Source organism: Apteryx rowi, unplaced genomic scaffold (genome assembly GCF_003343035.1).
Source record: "Apteryx rowi isolate R43461 unplaced genomic scaffold, aptRow1 scaffold_229, whole genome shotgun sequence".
Taxonomy (NCBI): Eukaryota; Metazoa; Chordata; class Aves; order Apterygiformes; family Apterygidae; genus Apteryx; species Apteryx rowi.
In genome coordinates this window covers 886,416-903,166 of record NW_020448630.1, presented here as the reverse complement: position 1 = coordinate 903,166, position 16,751 = coordinate 886,416, and the positions used below count along the sequence as shown (strand labels likewise).

Genomic DNA, 16,751 nt, shown 5'->3' with positions numbered 1-16,751 from the left:
GATGTTTGCTAAATGCCTACAACTGAGAAAAGAAGACTGGGCTAGTTAAAAATAACATGCAATCAAAAAAAACAACAGCTGGGTTTACTAGGGATGTGAAAAAAGATATAAAGTGTTATATATAAAACCAGCACATGAAGGGGAAAAAAGGAAAAGATAACAATGAATATAAAACCTAGATTAAAGATTATATAAAGGAAGCAAGAAGATACTAGAAAAAAAGTAAGGCAAGTAGAGTAAGATATGTCTTTTTTTATTCTTCTAAGCAGATTAAGAAAGAGGAATTCTAAGCAACAGAAGTGGTAGAATCATTCACAATAACACAGCAGAGGCAGAAGTTATTTAGTAAATATTTCTGATTAGCCTGCAGGTAACAAGCCAGATGATCTATTTATGACGATGATGAAATAACTTCCCACTCTAGTAGTACCTACAGAGGACATTAAGAGTCTGATACAAGACAGGTATTTCAAATCAGTTGGTACAAATAAACTTGTCTCAGAATTTTTTAAAGAACTAGCCTCTGGGCTACTGCTGCTGCTTCTAAAGCAGTTCTGGGCCACTGAGGAAGTTCTAGGGACATGAAGAAGGTTCATGTTGTGCCAGCACTTAAGAAAGGTAAAAAGTAATTACAGGCCAGTTGGTTGTTTCCAGTATTTTGCATAGGACAGAACAGCCAACACAGGATTCATTTAATAAAAACTTAGAAGAAAGCTCTGTAATTAAAGTCAATCAACTTGGCTTCAAGGAAAACAGATCCTGTAAAACTAATCTGATGTTACTCCTTGCTAAAATTACAAGTTCATTTGATGAAGGCAGTGTTGTTCATAGAATTACAAGTCTAAGTCATTTGACTTGGTTTGTAGAACATCTTAATCAAGAAACTGAATGCTTTGAAGTCCATAGGGAGTGTGCTCCATACACTGACAGTAAGTCTCCATACACGGAGAGCCCTGTAGGAGGTCAGGTAAGAAACTCAAACATATTTTGTACTGGAGTCACATCTGAGTCCATAACCATATTAAATATGTTAAAAAGTTGATCAATGATGGGATCCAAAGTGTAACTGCAAATAGGGAACTAGTTATTAGCAAACAGATGTGTTCCTATTGGGTTCTCACAGGAACTGGTGATCATTCCTTTGCTATTTAATAGCCTCATCAGTGACCCGGATTAAAGTTAAGTCACTGTGGATAGATATAAGAGTGGGGACAGCAAAAGAGCAATAACAAAAGGACAAGTCTGACACAGAGCAACTGGGATCTGTAGAAAAATGGGAGCAACCAAACAGTTTCAGTTTTAATATGGCCAAGTGTAAAATAACCTAAATAGAAATAARGAATGAAAGTCATACTTACAGGATGAGAGGGAGAGAGAGGACTCTATCCTCCGAAGCAGAGACTAAATATGAGAACTGGGGGTCCTGGCAGGCAATCAGCTCAACATGAATTCCCAATGCAAGGCTGTGGCCAAAAGGGCTAATACAAGCCTCAGCTGTAAAAACAAATGAAAAGTAAAGGATGAGCAGGTAGATTTTAGTAACTCTGTATTTGGCTCTCGTTCATCTGCTACTTGAATAATGTATCAGGTTCTGCTGTTCCATTTTTCAAACGAGGTGTTGAAAAAACTGAAGAATGTTCAGGGGAGAAAGATTAAAGAACTGAAAACACTGAGTAACAGAAGGCTTCATTATAAACAAAAAGCTTAAATTTTGTTGTTTTGCTCACAGTCTAGAGGTACTCATACAGGGAACAAACTTGATAACAGCAGGCTCTATTCTAGCAAAGGTGGAAAACTCAGTGGAAGTGGAAACTAATCCAATCCAAACTGGAAACGAGCAATTTTGCTTTGCTTTTTCAGCAGTGATCAGTTATGGGCAATTAACTAGTGAAATCCTTCACACCACAGGCTGTGATGCACTGCTCATCTCCGCAAAGTTAGAAAGATAGCCATTCTTGATTTAAAAAGGATGCACAGCCATTCAGCCTTGGTTATAAGGCATGAAGCAGGAGTTCCCTCAGGTAAGATCCATTGTCTGCATAATATGGGTGGTCAGATGAGTGATCACAGTGTCTGACAGTGTTTTGCATTCCCATTAAAAAACACCCACTCCTCTCTTAGAGCAGTAGCAATCCTTTCAGGATGAGCTTAGGAACTAACTGCCTTGTTGAGGAAAACAAGCTAGTGTCTTTAAATGGGATAAGTGGATGTGAGCACTGCTCCAGCAGGCACCTCCCAGGTCATGCAGGATATTCACATTTCTTCTCCTTTCTTCCCTTCACCCTGCTGAGGGAACTGGATGCTGCCAAGAAAGCTCTTGGCTCTGCATCCCAAGGCTGGATTCTGGCAAGTAGGCTGCTAAGGGCTCTGCACTCAGTGCAGGGCTCTGGCTACTGAATTTCCTTCATCCTGCAGCTTGCCAATATTTAAGTTTAGTGGTTTTTAAGGACACAGTACAAGCTTTTGTCCACACTGTCTGTCTTAACCTGGGCCTTTGGCCAGAAAGTATTAATCCCATCAATGTGTAGGAGTGGCAAAAGGGGACTGGGGACTGTTTGATCTGTGCCAGTTGCTGGCATCAGCTCATTTTAAGCTTCTGGAATGAATTTGCTTATGACTGAATGCTGCAATGTAAATTATTTTATCTGTTTTATTTGCAGAATCTCAATTAGTTGAGCTCAGTGTTGGTTCACATATGCCACTCCAGAGATTTAAAAGGCATTATTTCATACAAATATTTCATTATATTTAAATAATTGTGATTCAACAGATAGTTCTCTTTTCAACAGGTGAGAAAAAAATGTGTATTTGGCACTTTCAGTCACTTTCACTACGTGATGGCTGCTAAAATACAGCATAGACTAGTACAATCAAAAGTAGCATCCCATCATAGGCAAACTGTTCGTAATACAAAACTGCAGAGTGAGCTAAAGTGATAAAGCTTGTGAAAATTTTAGGGAGGAAAAAAGTCTGTCCAAGTGTTATTGATGTGTGTGTGTGTGTGTGTGTGTGTATATATATGTATGTATACGCATATGTATATACACATATACACACATGCATTCATCCACACACACCACCAACAAATAGTCTCTGCTATACCTGGAATTCCTGTCAACAGATCTTGAGACTCAAAGGTGTATGATCGGCAACTCTATTTACTAAAAGAACAAAACTTTTGTAAAAAGGTTATCAAGAGCAAAGCTTCAGAGCTACTAATAGAAGATGAATCAGAATTTGATAAAGTACAGTTTGAACTGTGCATCTTTATATCTTAACATCTTTTGTCCTCCTGGATGCATTTTTCTCCCCCATTCTCTGTCACAACCCAACTATGTCCTACAGCGTTAGGGTGCCCTGCTTAGCAGGTGTGCAGTTGTATTTTTTACTCCTTCTAAAGACTTTGCTTATGTCAGAAGATGCACTAGTTTTCATTCATCCAGAGATCATATAGGCTAGAATTCACAAATTTATTTCAAAAGACGAAGCAATCACGGTAATCTTCCTAAACATAAATACATAGAAACAACATAGAAGCAAATAAATTTAAAATAAGGATTAAAAAAAACCCCTTTCTGAAATATTAAGAAATGAGCCAGAAGTTAAGCTTGTCCTTTTACTCCAGGCACACAGAGAAAGAATTAAACAGGAGTATGTGAGACTAACCATCCGCCTTTGCAATTCACCCAGACCAGACTCAGAAATGCTATGAAAGTTAATGCAATGAACCCCAGAAGTGTCACTTTTGCAAATCTCAAGAGGCATCATTGACCTGAGGCTGGCTGCAGTTTCTGCCCCAATTCCACTTTAATGTATTCCAGTTTGACCCTGGAGCGACAGTGCTGCTGGAGAACATGCTAAGAAACAAATGCAGGCAATTGTTTTGACATAATTCTTTTGGACGCAGGCAGATCGAATGTGCTGATGTAAACAGAGGCTAGAAAAGGGTTTTACCACATCTCCGTTCCTCACTGAAGAAAACAATAAGAGAAAATAGAGCGCAAACTAAAACCTGGCCAAACAAACGCATACCTCTCAGTAGTAAAACTAATATATGCTAAGTAAGGGAAAACTAAGACAAACACTTCAACAGCATCATTGGGATATATATACAGCATTTGATTTATAGCTTAGATTTACATGWGACTCATATATATAATTGGCTCTTTCTGTATAACACATGAAACATCTGTTCCATCTAGGATACTAATCTCAAACCGCAGGAAGAGCATAATTCAGATCTTTATGGCTACAGTAAATTCAAAAGAGTTACTAATACAGTTCCCTCACCTTAAAGCAAACCCTGTCGCTCATTCTTCTAAAAAATAAGGAACTGTATAGGTCTGCTTTCAAGACCATGAAATGTTCCTGTCTTGCCACTGGTTTAAATACCCAAGCTTTAAAGACCTTGAGGCTGCATAGTTTGATGTCAACCCAGGGAACATCAAGGCAACTTTTTATTCTTCTGCACAGGGACTGCAAGAACAGAAGCTGGGAATATTTTCCAAGGGAAAGGTGAATGCTGGTAGGAAACTAAATCAAGGAAGCCATGATGACTACCTTGAGAATAAAAGAGTAAACTAAAAATTTTCTTCTCTAACTGGTCACAGTTGCTCCTGAAATAACTTCTGTACAAAAGGAGAAGAGAAAAAACACAGAACAGGGGCACAGTTATCATGGGGGACCATATGAAGGCTGAAAATGGCTGGTCTGTCAACTTTACACAAGGAATGCAAACAAACAAATCCCAAACCAAAAATCCTGATTCCCTCCTCCCTCTTTTCCTTCCTTTCCTAAGAAAGGCCTCCTCCTGTCCCAGAGGAATGTTCTCCCTTTCCTTCAGCTCCCCATCAATCCATGCAGACAGAYTGTCTGTAATGGTATCACGCAAAAGCCAGATGAGATCCCCAAAGCTTCCCCTTTCTGTGTACCTAGAGTGCTTCCAAGGAGAGAAAGCCCTGTGAAGAAACTTATCCTCACTTCCCTTTACTGCAACTACTTGTGTGGGTCACTCTACCACAATAAAAGTATGCATCTGCTATCTGTCCACAATAGAGAGACAGACAGACATTACCATTTTCAGTGTCTGTAAGAAGCAGGGTCTCTGAGAGACGAGTGATCATGTGTTACAGCTACTGAAACTACTTGATCCAGAATATCAAACCACCCCCACACAAGGCAAAAATAGTCTTTTATCCTTCATCATCTCCCACCCTTTACCTGAGCTACCTGACCCAAAACGTGGCCACAAAGTGTGGTCCACAGTTTGGCTGATCATCAAACTGGTAGAGGCTGCCTGGCCTTTTCAGCTGGGCACCCGGGCAAGTGTTTTGATGTTCAGGGAATTAGGGTCTTACAGCAACAAGCCGTCAGAAAYTATCCAACACTTCAGTCACTGCAGTGTCCGGTATCCTGCTCCTTGTGTAATCTTCCAGAAGATAACTTTGGGACTGCTGCTCTAGCGATTCAGAGGACAAAGGCTGATCAAGAGTAAGACTTAACATCCTAAGAAATTCCTTAAACTTCTCATGGTGTCTTATTCTATTTTTAAAGCATTTTTTCTAACATCTTAGCATCTCCGCAGAAGCATGGTTGAAACATTGTTCTAATACTAGGAATGAGAAGATGGCTTTAACCAAGTCAAAAGTTTACTAGTACTAAATTGGGTTCCAACTTATACAGTTGCTATCACAGTATAGTGACAGTGCAGTTAGCACAGTTAGGACTTAAAGGTGCTGTAAAAACAACTTGTGGAGTGGGGTTACTAATCAGTATTAGATAGATAAATAAAGCATCTACAATATAGCATTAAAGCAAGTGAAATAAAGAGGATAAGATACCTACCTGATTTTGGCTAGGTATGATGATACAAACAAAAAGCAAGAACTGAGTGTACCCATATCATTACACTGCCATTTATATGAAGAGTCAAGGTTCATCATTTTTTCACTACTGCAAAGCTACAATTGTTATGACAATCACAACAGTTATTAGGTAGTTTACGCTCACTATTTTTTCAGAGCAGGATGAGCACTGGAGATCTGATCATCTGCATGCTTTGAACACTTCACCCTAAACACACTAGTCTAATATGACTTTCAGTTTTCAGCGATAGTAGGTTATCAGTTGTTTGGCAACTGCAGAGTGCTACAATATTTTTACAACAGGAAATATTTATTCCATATGTAGAAGACCATGCTTACAAGAAATAATGCAGGAAAGGAAAGTGATCTAATTTCTATTCTACTTCCTTCCTTCTGCAGTGTGCTGCATTGAGATGTTTGTTCCAAAACACAGATACTAGCTCAAGGCCAAGATTCAATTTATCCTGATTCTACAAAACAAGCCTGCAGCTAAACTGCAATCCAAAGGTCTCAAACTATTGTACTGCATTCACATTTGTGTAAGTGATTCAGGTAAGTGGGCTTTAAAATTCCTCTTTTCAAGGCTATTGAGCTTTTCATATCCATACATGTTAATTTTCGGTTTCACAGCTATGGTTTTTAAATTCCTGTGAATTAAGCACACTTCCTGAATATGCAAATTGTATCAATTTCAGAAGCAGAAAGCATCAGTTCTGGAGAGTTTTGCTATGGCCCAGAACCTCAGCATTCCAGATAGTAAGAAAACGTGAGTCATGCTGCATCTATGGAGAACAGCGTAAAGCCCRCCTGAAGCACTGCAACCACTCATGGATGTTACCCAACGAGCACTGCTGAAAAAAGAAACATGACTGACTGTTACACGTCACTTCTTTGTTTTTGCAAAACTAGTTTTTAATTTAGGAAGTCTGAGGTAGCTTTTTAAAAGGTAACTTTCAAGTATTCTCTTATACTTAACCCATTTATTATTGGGACAGCCATTGCACATAAACAATAAATAGCCACATGCAACTGTCTCCTCTCTGCAAGGTAAAAGTTGGCAAGAGACTCTATACTGTTTTGGGGTCAAATATGCATCATGCAGAGTGGTGAATTTCAGGAGTCTGAGCAACAGCGGATTTGCAAGCTGATGGATCAATGCTGACCGCTCATTAGCAAAGTTCATGAAAAGGGAGTCCAGAAAGGACAAAGTTTTGAACCTGATTGCATAGATGTAGAAATTATATCCAGAATTCATTTGTTCTTCATCTTCTATGCTCTTTGAAACCATTGAAACCCTCCCCACTGTACCCTGTATTTTTGGAGAGCTGGCAGCACTAAGTCTTTTGTATTTAAGTGCTAGAGAGGTAGAGGAGTTCAAAATATAAATAAAATCATGGATACTTAAAAAAATGTTTTTCTATCTTGTGTATGATGTGAGTAGCGAACTCTTTTGGCTAGGCAATATTGTCCCTGAAATTCAGAAGATTTCTCTAAGGATATGCTGGAGCTTCTGCTTTTTGTTTGCATTCAAGCAAGCTAACATGAAGCACTTACAGCATCTTCAATGTAGGTTTTCTTGAGCGTGAAAAATGACGCTACACATTTCCTTTTGTATCTATTCTTCAGAACAGCTTTTCAGATGCCAGGAGCATAAACGTAAGTGAAAGAGAACAGTTCCAACTTTCTCAACTTCCCAGCACTACATTTTGCATGCTGGTGCTTTTGTTTTCTTGCAAGTTCAGCATTGGTTTAATCGCGTCACCCTGGATCCCCCCTCCCCCCCATAAGTGATACATATTAGTACATCTGTTTTCTCTGTAAAGTCTTTTTGCATTCTTTGCAGGGCACAGGAAGGATGTGGGCTCCTTTTCACATTCAAATAAGGCAAATTAGCCTTTGCCTGGTTCCTACAGTATAATGCTTATTTTACATTTAAGCGTGAGAAAAGAGGAGGAAATAAAAAACAACACACTAGGTGGGTTATGCTTCTCATCTTGGTACAAACCTCACTTAGCTTTCTTTCTCAAACTGCTTTCTACAGGACATAATTTCAGGATGGGGTTTGAAAGTTTAATTATGTGAAATAACGGAATATTTTGCACAGAGAAATAGCAGTCACCGATACACTAAACATGAAAAAAGGCTGAGAATGCCAATGTGAACCAGTAGGGCACAAGCAATCCAGGATCTTGGCATTGCTGCTAACTTCCTAACACGGGTGACTGAGGAGCCGAGGAGGGGAGATACACTGATGGACCTCGTCCTTACAAACAAGGAAGAACTGGTCAGAGATGTGAAGGTCAGGGCAGCCTTGGCTGCAGTGACCATGAGATGGTGGAGTTCAGGATCCTGAGAGGAGGGGAACAAAGCAAATAGCAAGAACACAACCCTGGACTTCATGAGAGCAGACTTTGGCCTGTTCAGGGACCTGCTCAGAAGAATCCCATAGGATATGACCCTAGAGAGAAGAGGGGTGCAGGAGAGGTGGTTGATTTTCAAGAATCACCTCCTCCAAGCTCAAGAATGGCCCATCCTGACATGCAGGAAGTGAAGCAAAGGTGGCAGGAGGCCCACATGGACAAACACGGAGCTCCTGACTGAATTCATACATAAAAAGGAAGCGTACAAGATGTGGAAACAGGATCAGATGACCCAGGAAGAATATGGAGACACTGTCCAAGTGTGCAGAGACGGGAATAGGAAAGCCAAAGCCCATGTGGAATTGAAGCTGGTGAGGGATGTGAAGGGCAATAAAAAGGGCTTCCACAGGTATGTCAGCAGCAAAAGGAAGACTAGGGAAAATGTGGGCCTGCTGCTGAACAAGGCAGGGGATCTGGCAACATAGGACACAAAAAAGGCAGAGGTCCTCAATGTCTTTTTTGCCTTGTTCTTTACTGGTAAGACTGAACTTCAGGAATCTCAGGCCCCGGAAACCAGCAGGAAAGTCTGGAGCAAGGAAGACTTTCCCTTGGTGAAAGAGGATCAGGTTATGGAACATTTAAACAAACTGGACATACACTGGTCCATGGGCCCTGATGGGATGCACCTGCAAATACTGAGGGAGCTGGCCTGTATCATTGTGAGGCCACTCTTGATTATTTAGCCTTGAGAAGAGAAGGCTCAGGGGAGAGCTGATCAATGTGTATAAATACCTGATGAGAGGCAGTAAAGAAGATGAAGCAAGACATCTCTGTGGTGCCCAGGGACAGGGCAAGAGGCAACATACACAAACTGAATATACAGGAAATTCCATTTAAACACACAAAACCCCACTTTTTTACTGTGTGGGTGTCACACACCGGAACAGGTTGACCAGAGAGGTTTTAGAGTCTCCATCCTTGGAGCTATTCAAAACCCAGCTGGATATGGTCCTGGGCAACCTGCTCTAGTTGACCCTGCTTTGTGCAGGGGGGTTGGACCAGATGACCCCCAGAAGTCCTTTCTAACCTAAGCAGTTTCGTGACTCTGTCAGGTCATACTTACACCTGCTGCACTTGTTAACCTCCTCCTCCCCCTCCTTTTAGAACCTACAGAAAAATGCAGCAATTCAGTTAACATAACAAAAGCATGATACACATTTTGCAGGCTAATGGCATGATTCAAATCCCTGCTACTTTAGAACCTGTGTTCTAATTCAAGTGGTAAAGCCAAGAGATGAAATGCAAGAAAAAGCAAATAACTGCTTGGTAAACTGAGGTTTAGCACAAGCAGTTAGTGCTAGGTGGAAATTCAGCACACACTATTTATGCTGCACCAGCTCCTTGCACATTTAATGCACCCTATAGATGTGGTAACATACACCATATACAGGGACTTGGTAAGGAGAAGTCAGGGTGCTGTAAATTTGCACCCTGCTTTTCTGATGGCAACCTCCTGGTGCAAACAAGCCCTTAGTTCTGTTGACAGTCACATTCCAACTTAAACAAGTTTTACAGATGGAGCTGGAAGAGGTTTTGACACATTTGCTAATATGTGAAAGTGTCTTCCCAAGCCCAGTTGCTGTCATCATCTAAGATTCTGGGATGTACCAATCTTGCAGCAGCTGATGGGCTGCGTGCTTGGTCTGGGGACATGTAAGATCCATGTCCCAAGTCCCCRTTCTGTCTGCATAACTGGCCCTGGAAATAAGTTACTTGCAGTTTCTTCTTGGTTCTTTCCCTCTTCTGTCCCGAGTCACCACAGGACAACTTCTTTTCATGGCCTGTGTGAGCATAGCCTTGTGGGAGCCTCATAGCCTGCTTGCTGCTCTGGTTGAAAGAGGGAGGCCACTGAGGAGCAGGAAGAGTACTCTCTCAAAGCTCACAGTGGTTTTCCAGACACCTGGCTGCCCAAAACACACAGCGGCTTCTACTCTTCTCACCCACCTCTCTCCCCTCCAGCCAAAGGTATTCAAATGGATTAGTTTTGTGGTCTACAACAGGACAGCCAAGCTATTTTGTGTATCAGCCTGAATTCCACTTTCCCTTCCAGCTCTGTCCTTAAAAGAGCAGTGTAAAGCTCCACCTTAGAGACCCAGAATAAAGATGATCCAATTTGGATTTAGATCCAGACTTCTCTCAAAGCCTGAGATCACACCATGTAAGGTTCTGGCTGTTCTGAAGCTGTATGAGCAATGAAGACCCTAGATTAGAGCCAGATGCCTTTAATGCCGATTACTTTTAAGGGATGTTTCAAAGGGGCACACGAAGGGGCCTGAATAGCCAGGTTAGGGAGAAATTCAGGAAGTCCTTGAAAATAATGTGAGTGACCATGTATTTTAGGCATCCAAGGAGCAGTAAATTTCTTCCTACTGAGGCATTCATAGCACTTTTAATCCATGGTTTCCACTGTAGCCTGCTAAAAAAAATTGTCTTGAAGATGGCACAGAGTTTCAAGAGCTCTGAGTACTAAACAAGGGGGTGAATTTATTGCAAGATTTATTATTCCTGTCACATGCCCTTTCTGAAGATGCTGGGAGGGTGTGGGAGAGGGAAGAGAGAATTAGTTATCAATCACCACTTGCCAAGAGTAGATTAAGCACTCAAGAGTTATATATTCATGTATAAATTACTCAAGTGTGTTTCATTTATTCCTCCTGTTCTATAACCCTTGTGCTCAGTAACAACCCACATGCAGTGGACATTTACTGCTGCTCTATGCATCACTGGCCTACCACAAGAATAACTAGTAGGCAGATCGTGATTAAGGTAGTTGGCAGGGCTGGAAAGCAGTATATAATTTTGGAATTTTTCCCTTTAATCATGAGATTTCATTTGTACTCCCCTTCCCAGACCTCAAAGCATGACTGACTTCTGGGAGCAGAACAGAGAACAAGAATGGGGTTGATATTTAGCGATGTGATAAAAATCACTATCTCATATAGACAACTGAAAAAGGAATTCAAAAAAGCTGTTGTGCCAAGAACTTGAGAGCAAAACCTGAAATTAAAGCCAACCCACACCTTCACATTCACAGGTTCATAGACAAAGTTCTTTCATTTTCTCCCCAGCCCTCTCTTCTCTACTAATTCTACCTGCAACTAAAATGTCAGTCACCACTGAGCACATCCTCAAACCAAAATGCACAGTGCTCTGAAAGAGCCACTAAGTATTTCAGTAAGAAAAACACAAGCACTGCCACATTACAAGTGAGGTCATCTCACCTTTCTCTTTCTTTCTCTCTCTCTCTCTCTCTTTTTTTTTTAAGGCTAGTTAGTACAAGAACATTACGCAAAAGGATTATGGAGATGGGATAGGAAAATGGGATAAATGGAGATTTTATGGATCTGGTGCAATCTAGGACACCAAGTAATAGGCAGGTGAGCCAAAGCAGCTGTGATGGAAAGGGAGAAGGGGGCAACAGAAGACTCAAAGTACTGGCAGCTTGCACACTTAACGTAAGAGTGCCAGCTGGCAGCTACATGCTACTGGTTGCGTGTGGGCTGTGAATATAACAGAAGAGATGAGCCTTTAGGGGAGGAGCTGTCTGATAAATCATTAATGAATAAAAATATGAAGTAATCTGTCTGCCTAGGAAGCAGGATTGTCTAATAATGAGAGTGGCGGACTAGCAAGACAGAGATCAGCTTCCTATCCTCATCCACTCAGCACATCAACTCCTTTTTCTGTGCTTAAGACAATATCCCTGTCTCCTTATATTGCCTGATATGAAAGGCTACTTTCCTAAAATCAGCACAGCAAAACCATGATATAAATGAAAGCATGATAATAAAATTTACTGTCATTTGTAAAAACTGTATCCCTTGCTCCTCTTTTGTCACAGACTGCATACAAAGACAATATCCCTTCTCACAGAGAGCTTTCACTAAAGCCCTGGGGTTCTCAAACCTAGTATGACCTTTTACTAGCACCAGTGGCATTTAATTTTAAATTGATTAACTACATACACAATGCTAATTACCTTTTTCTTTTTTTTTTTTTTTTTGAATGCAAACTACTGGTTGGAAATGCAAAGGTATGTCTGTGTGCAGACAGGGACACTCTATTTTCTATGTGCTCTCTGAAATGAAGAGAAAAAGCTCAAGAAATGATTTTGAAAGGTACATTTGTGTTTATGGCTATAGCTGCAGGGGGACCAGACACATTCAGCCAGAAAGTGATGAGGTTGTCAGGGGGAGGGTGAAGAGGTTAGCACGGTTTATTTTGCACTAAGGCTTAGCAGGATGTTTCATGCAGCACAAAATCAATATTGACCCTGCATGAAAAAGTAATCATCAACTTTGTACAAATCTCAGGTTTATCTGGAAAGATCCTCACAAAGGTAATTCTGGATTTGTATGAAATCTTTAACAGTTCTCTCTTTTCTCTTTCTTAAAAACACTGAGCATTCAGGGATTAAAATAGTTTTAAAATAAATGTCTAAAAAAGAGATGGCACAAATCAGCATGAATCCATCTAGTGTTGGAGCATTTATGCCATAAGAGACAGAAATGCTTTAGCATTCAGTGTACTTAAACTATGATTTTCCAGAGCAAAGGATGTGTAGATTGCAGTGGAAACCATAAATAGCAGACAAATACGTTCACAACTGAACCTTTGTATATAGAAACTTAACCAAGTACCTGAGCAGATCTGTGGAGTTTAACTGCATACCTATTTGCAGAACTAAAGTCCATTTTAATTACCCTGCCTAACCCCACTGAGCCCCAACAAGGTTATTACCATTTACCAGAGGACCTGCTCAGGCAATTTTACACAGAAATTGACTGTACCTAATCTAATTGCTAAGAAGGATCTGAAATTATGTTAGCCCTGGAATGACCAGCAAAGAAGCAGGAAGCTCCAAAAGGTTGAAGCAGCGTCACAAGGCTGTTCCTGTAAATCACAGCAGCAAGTTGAAGAGCAGCTTTCTGGAGAGATTCCAAATCGCAATCGGATAAAGTTACGTTGCTCCACCGAGAACAAGCACAGTGCAGGTGAGATGACTAAAAGTGGAAAAAAGTATGATTTCTCACATACGTAAGGCTTCTACTAGATACTGAATATATCTACATAGTAAGTGGGTTTTTTAAATGATCCACTGATGATGTCACACACATTTAAATAATCTGCAGCACTAGTCCCTGCTACTTGCAAGCCATGTCTGACACTTTAAAAGCCTTTGGAAAAGACTTAACTAGACTGCATTAGCAAATTCTATTTTTCAAACTATTTTTTTAAACGCAAGGTGTGCAACATCTATAAAATTTAGCAAAAGGATTGTGATGACTCAGCTGTTTTCAGACCCTTGCAGAAAAGCTGCCTGCAACATCAGCAGGAATTCCTTCTGTAAATTACAGAAAGTTTAATTGGAGACTGCTGGACCATTCTGGGCTACACTTGAGCTTATTAACACAGTAATTGGACAGCAGTACCTGCTGATTAACCAGAGAAGTACATTTGATGAGCCATTTACTAGTTTACCTTTTGTCAAACTGACCGAGAACAGATTTCTGTCAGCACCATCACCAACGGCTATTTCAACACATTGTGGGGACTGCGCCACAATGCCTGCACAACGCGGCATCCTTACCACCTGCTCTTCTGCTCATGTGCTCTGGGTTAAAAAAAAAAAGTTGCTCCCTTCACACTCCACTGACCTAGATCAGCCTACGACAGATGACCTGGATTCAGATTGGTTAAACACAAGAAATGGAAAGAGATGAGCAGACAAAGCAAGCTCCAAAGGGGTTTATCACAGGCTTTAAGAAATTTCCAGTGCTTCAACCAACCCAGACTTACAGAGCATTTGCTGCTATCCTGTCCAACATCATTAGAGAACTGTCAATCAAAGAACAGATTTCTACCAATGCTGGCTACCAACCTGAAGAAACTATACGACTAATTCACCGGCTGTGCCTAGGGCATCCTCCTCCTCCTCCTCCACTACTGAACAGAAATGATTTTTTTTTTTTTTTTTTAAACGAGGGAAGTTCTTGTCTGGGTGACAAGCAGAAGCTTCTCCAACCCAGAAGAGCCTAAAGCTGCATCGTAACACTCCTGGAATTTATCCGGATGTATAAGAGGGAAAAGAAAAAGAAGACATCAAGACATTGACTATGTTCATGGGCATCCTCTAAAAGAAGATAAATATTTGGGGGTGGGAGGGAATCAAGAGAATTGCTGGTTACAGTGGAAGTGAAATAGCAGTGAAATCTGACATAAAAATTCTCTACACCGCAACCACTTCTAAAGCTCCTGCTGAAGCAGGATGGTGGCCTGGAATGGTGCTGGCCTCTCATAGTATTTATGAAGAGTTTTCTTAGGGAAGAAATAGTGGTTAAAAGTCACAGCTAAAAATTATTTGATTATACATTCAACTGGGCAAATATTTAATATGGTAATAGAAATCGCTGTGCTTTGAGAAGTCCTCTGCAATACGCATGACTTTCAAGGGTAGTAATGAAAGATATGCCTCAAAGGGAAAATATATCTTTCTTTTGATTTCTGGAAACTTAAAGGTGCTGTAAAAGGGTTCACAGGCCTCTGTTTCCCCAGAACTTAAAACTGAATTCTCACCTACATTTGCCCAAATCACACATGTCTAAGAGCATGTGTAAAAGCAGTTGCAAGTTTGGCGGCTTAAACTGAATGGAAAAGGTGAATTAACAAGAACTGTCTTAGTATGAACCCTTCCCAAGCACACCCACCTGTGCATAACTAGCAGCACACGTGCTTTGATCTCTCTGCCTGCAAACTCAACTCCCTTTTCTCAGAGCTCTATCCAACATCCACCTTTTGAAATGTCTTCAAGGTGGGCTGTTTTCTAAGTCTTAAGCAACATAGAGCCCTTTTGGGCACTGCTGTAAGAGATATTACATGAAGGGCACTGCAATCTTTTCCCGAGTCTGAGCCCTGCAAAACTGTTCAAACTGAGACGCAAGCTACAGTTTGTGCAAGATTCACTAGTGTTGATAATAGTCAATGGCATATTCCACACACACGACCAGACAAGTCTCTGCAGATAACTGTTTCTGGATAACATCTACACCACATGCAGAGGATGACACACACGTGGAAAGCACATGCCACACTAAGAGAGAAACGAGTACTTCAGTATCAACATGCAATAACTCTGCGTTAAACCAGGAATGGAGCTTGTGTCTTCGGCATGCTCTTACTTCCTCTGGGCAAGCAAAAGGTTGCTGCAAGCCACCCCTTGATTCAACTCAAGCTTTCTTCTTGTTTTGTTGGCTTTGAATAGTGCTCGCTCTCTCGTCTGAGACATTTGGCTTATAAACAGTGTAATCCAAAAAAGAAAAGGAGGATATACACTGTCATTTACAACTGTACACGCTGATCCCCCAGCAACATCTAATGACATACAGGAGAACTGGTGGTTAGACTCAAACTAAGCCTCCCTATGTAATTACAGCCAGTTAGAGGGCAAAATTCAAGCGCAAAACTTTTTARAAAGCAAATGCGATGATTTTTGTCTCCTGCAAAGGTATTTAGCAGATACCAAAATGATCACAGAGGACTTCTTAAAAATAGAACTGTGGATGTTGCACAGTCCTCCCAGACAAAAAATCTGCTGTTTCATTTATATACATATTTGTTGCTCTTTGTTTTGACATAACAGGCACAAGCACTATGGYAGAGAACAATGAGAAGCCTACAGGATCTATCAGCTGTAGGTCTCCTAGTTGTCTATATGTCTACAGACACATTTGGAGATAACCTGCTTTATTGAAAGAGCAGAATTTCAAGTATTGGATCTTTTATCAGCCTCTATCCTAGGCACAAAGATGCATAGTTGCCTAAATATTTCTCATCAAATGATACAAGTGTGAAGAAATGAGGGGGAAAAGGGATTATGTTTGATAGTAAAGAGCATGCAGGGAGAGACTGATGCCGTAACACTACAGAACTACCTGAGGGGAATAAATGGAGAACCCTTTAAAGAGTCATACACAACCAACAAGTATCATGGCAAAATAAGGATTTGCCAATACCGACAATTCAGTCCAATTACAGCTAACCAGAAATCACCAATAGCTGTTGGAGCACTCACACAACCGCTAGGTTAAAGCATATTGTACTATAATACGGCTTAAGTTCCCCCTGAAAAAAAGTCAAACTTTCAACTTCTGTAGTAGCAAAAATCAGACAAGATATAACCTGAACTGATGTTAAGTGCGTGGTGCAAATTTCTTTCCACATGGTCTTCTTTCTAACTAGCACCTTAGCCACATGAATCAGAAGGTTTGTTAGCCAGGGACCAAATAGTTAACATTTCAAATCACATCTAAGATTCATGCATGTTTTTAACTAACAATTTTGTAATGTCATTTATATATTCATCCCTCTACCTACTTGTTTCAGTTATCATTATTTTCACACAGGTAAAATACAAGTTAAAAACACAGTTTGATAAAAAAAACCCTATGTTAGTAAATCAATGTGGTCT

The 16,751-nt window shown here is 40.5% G+C and overlaps 1 protein-coding gene across 5 annotated transcripts in view; it reads right to left on the bottom strand.

Annotated features, from left to right (window-relative positions):
- The window catches only part of FYN (FYN proto-oncogene, Src family tyrosine kinase), a 139,974-nt gene that overhangs the window by 53,632 nt on the left and 69,591 nt on the right, over positions 1 to 16,751 (bottom strand). For all 5 annotated transcript variants that reach the window (XM_026065558.1, XM_026065555.1, XM_026065557.1 and 2 more), the window contains exon 3: positions 1,359 to 1,494. The gene's annotated coding sequence lies outside the window, so the exon portion shown is untranslated. The remainder of the gene's footprint in view (positions 1 to 1,358; positions 1,495 to 16,751) is intronic.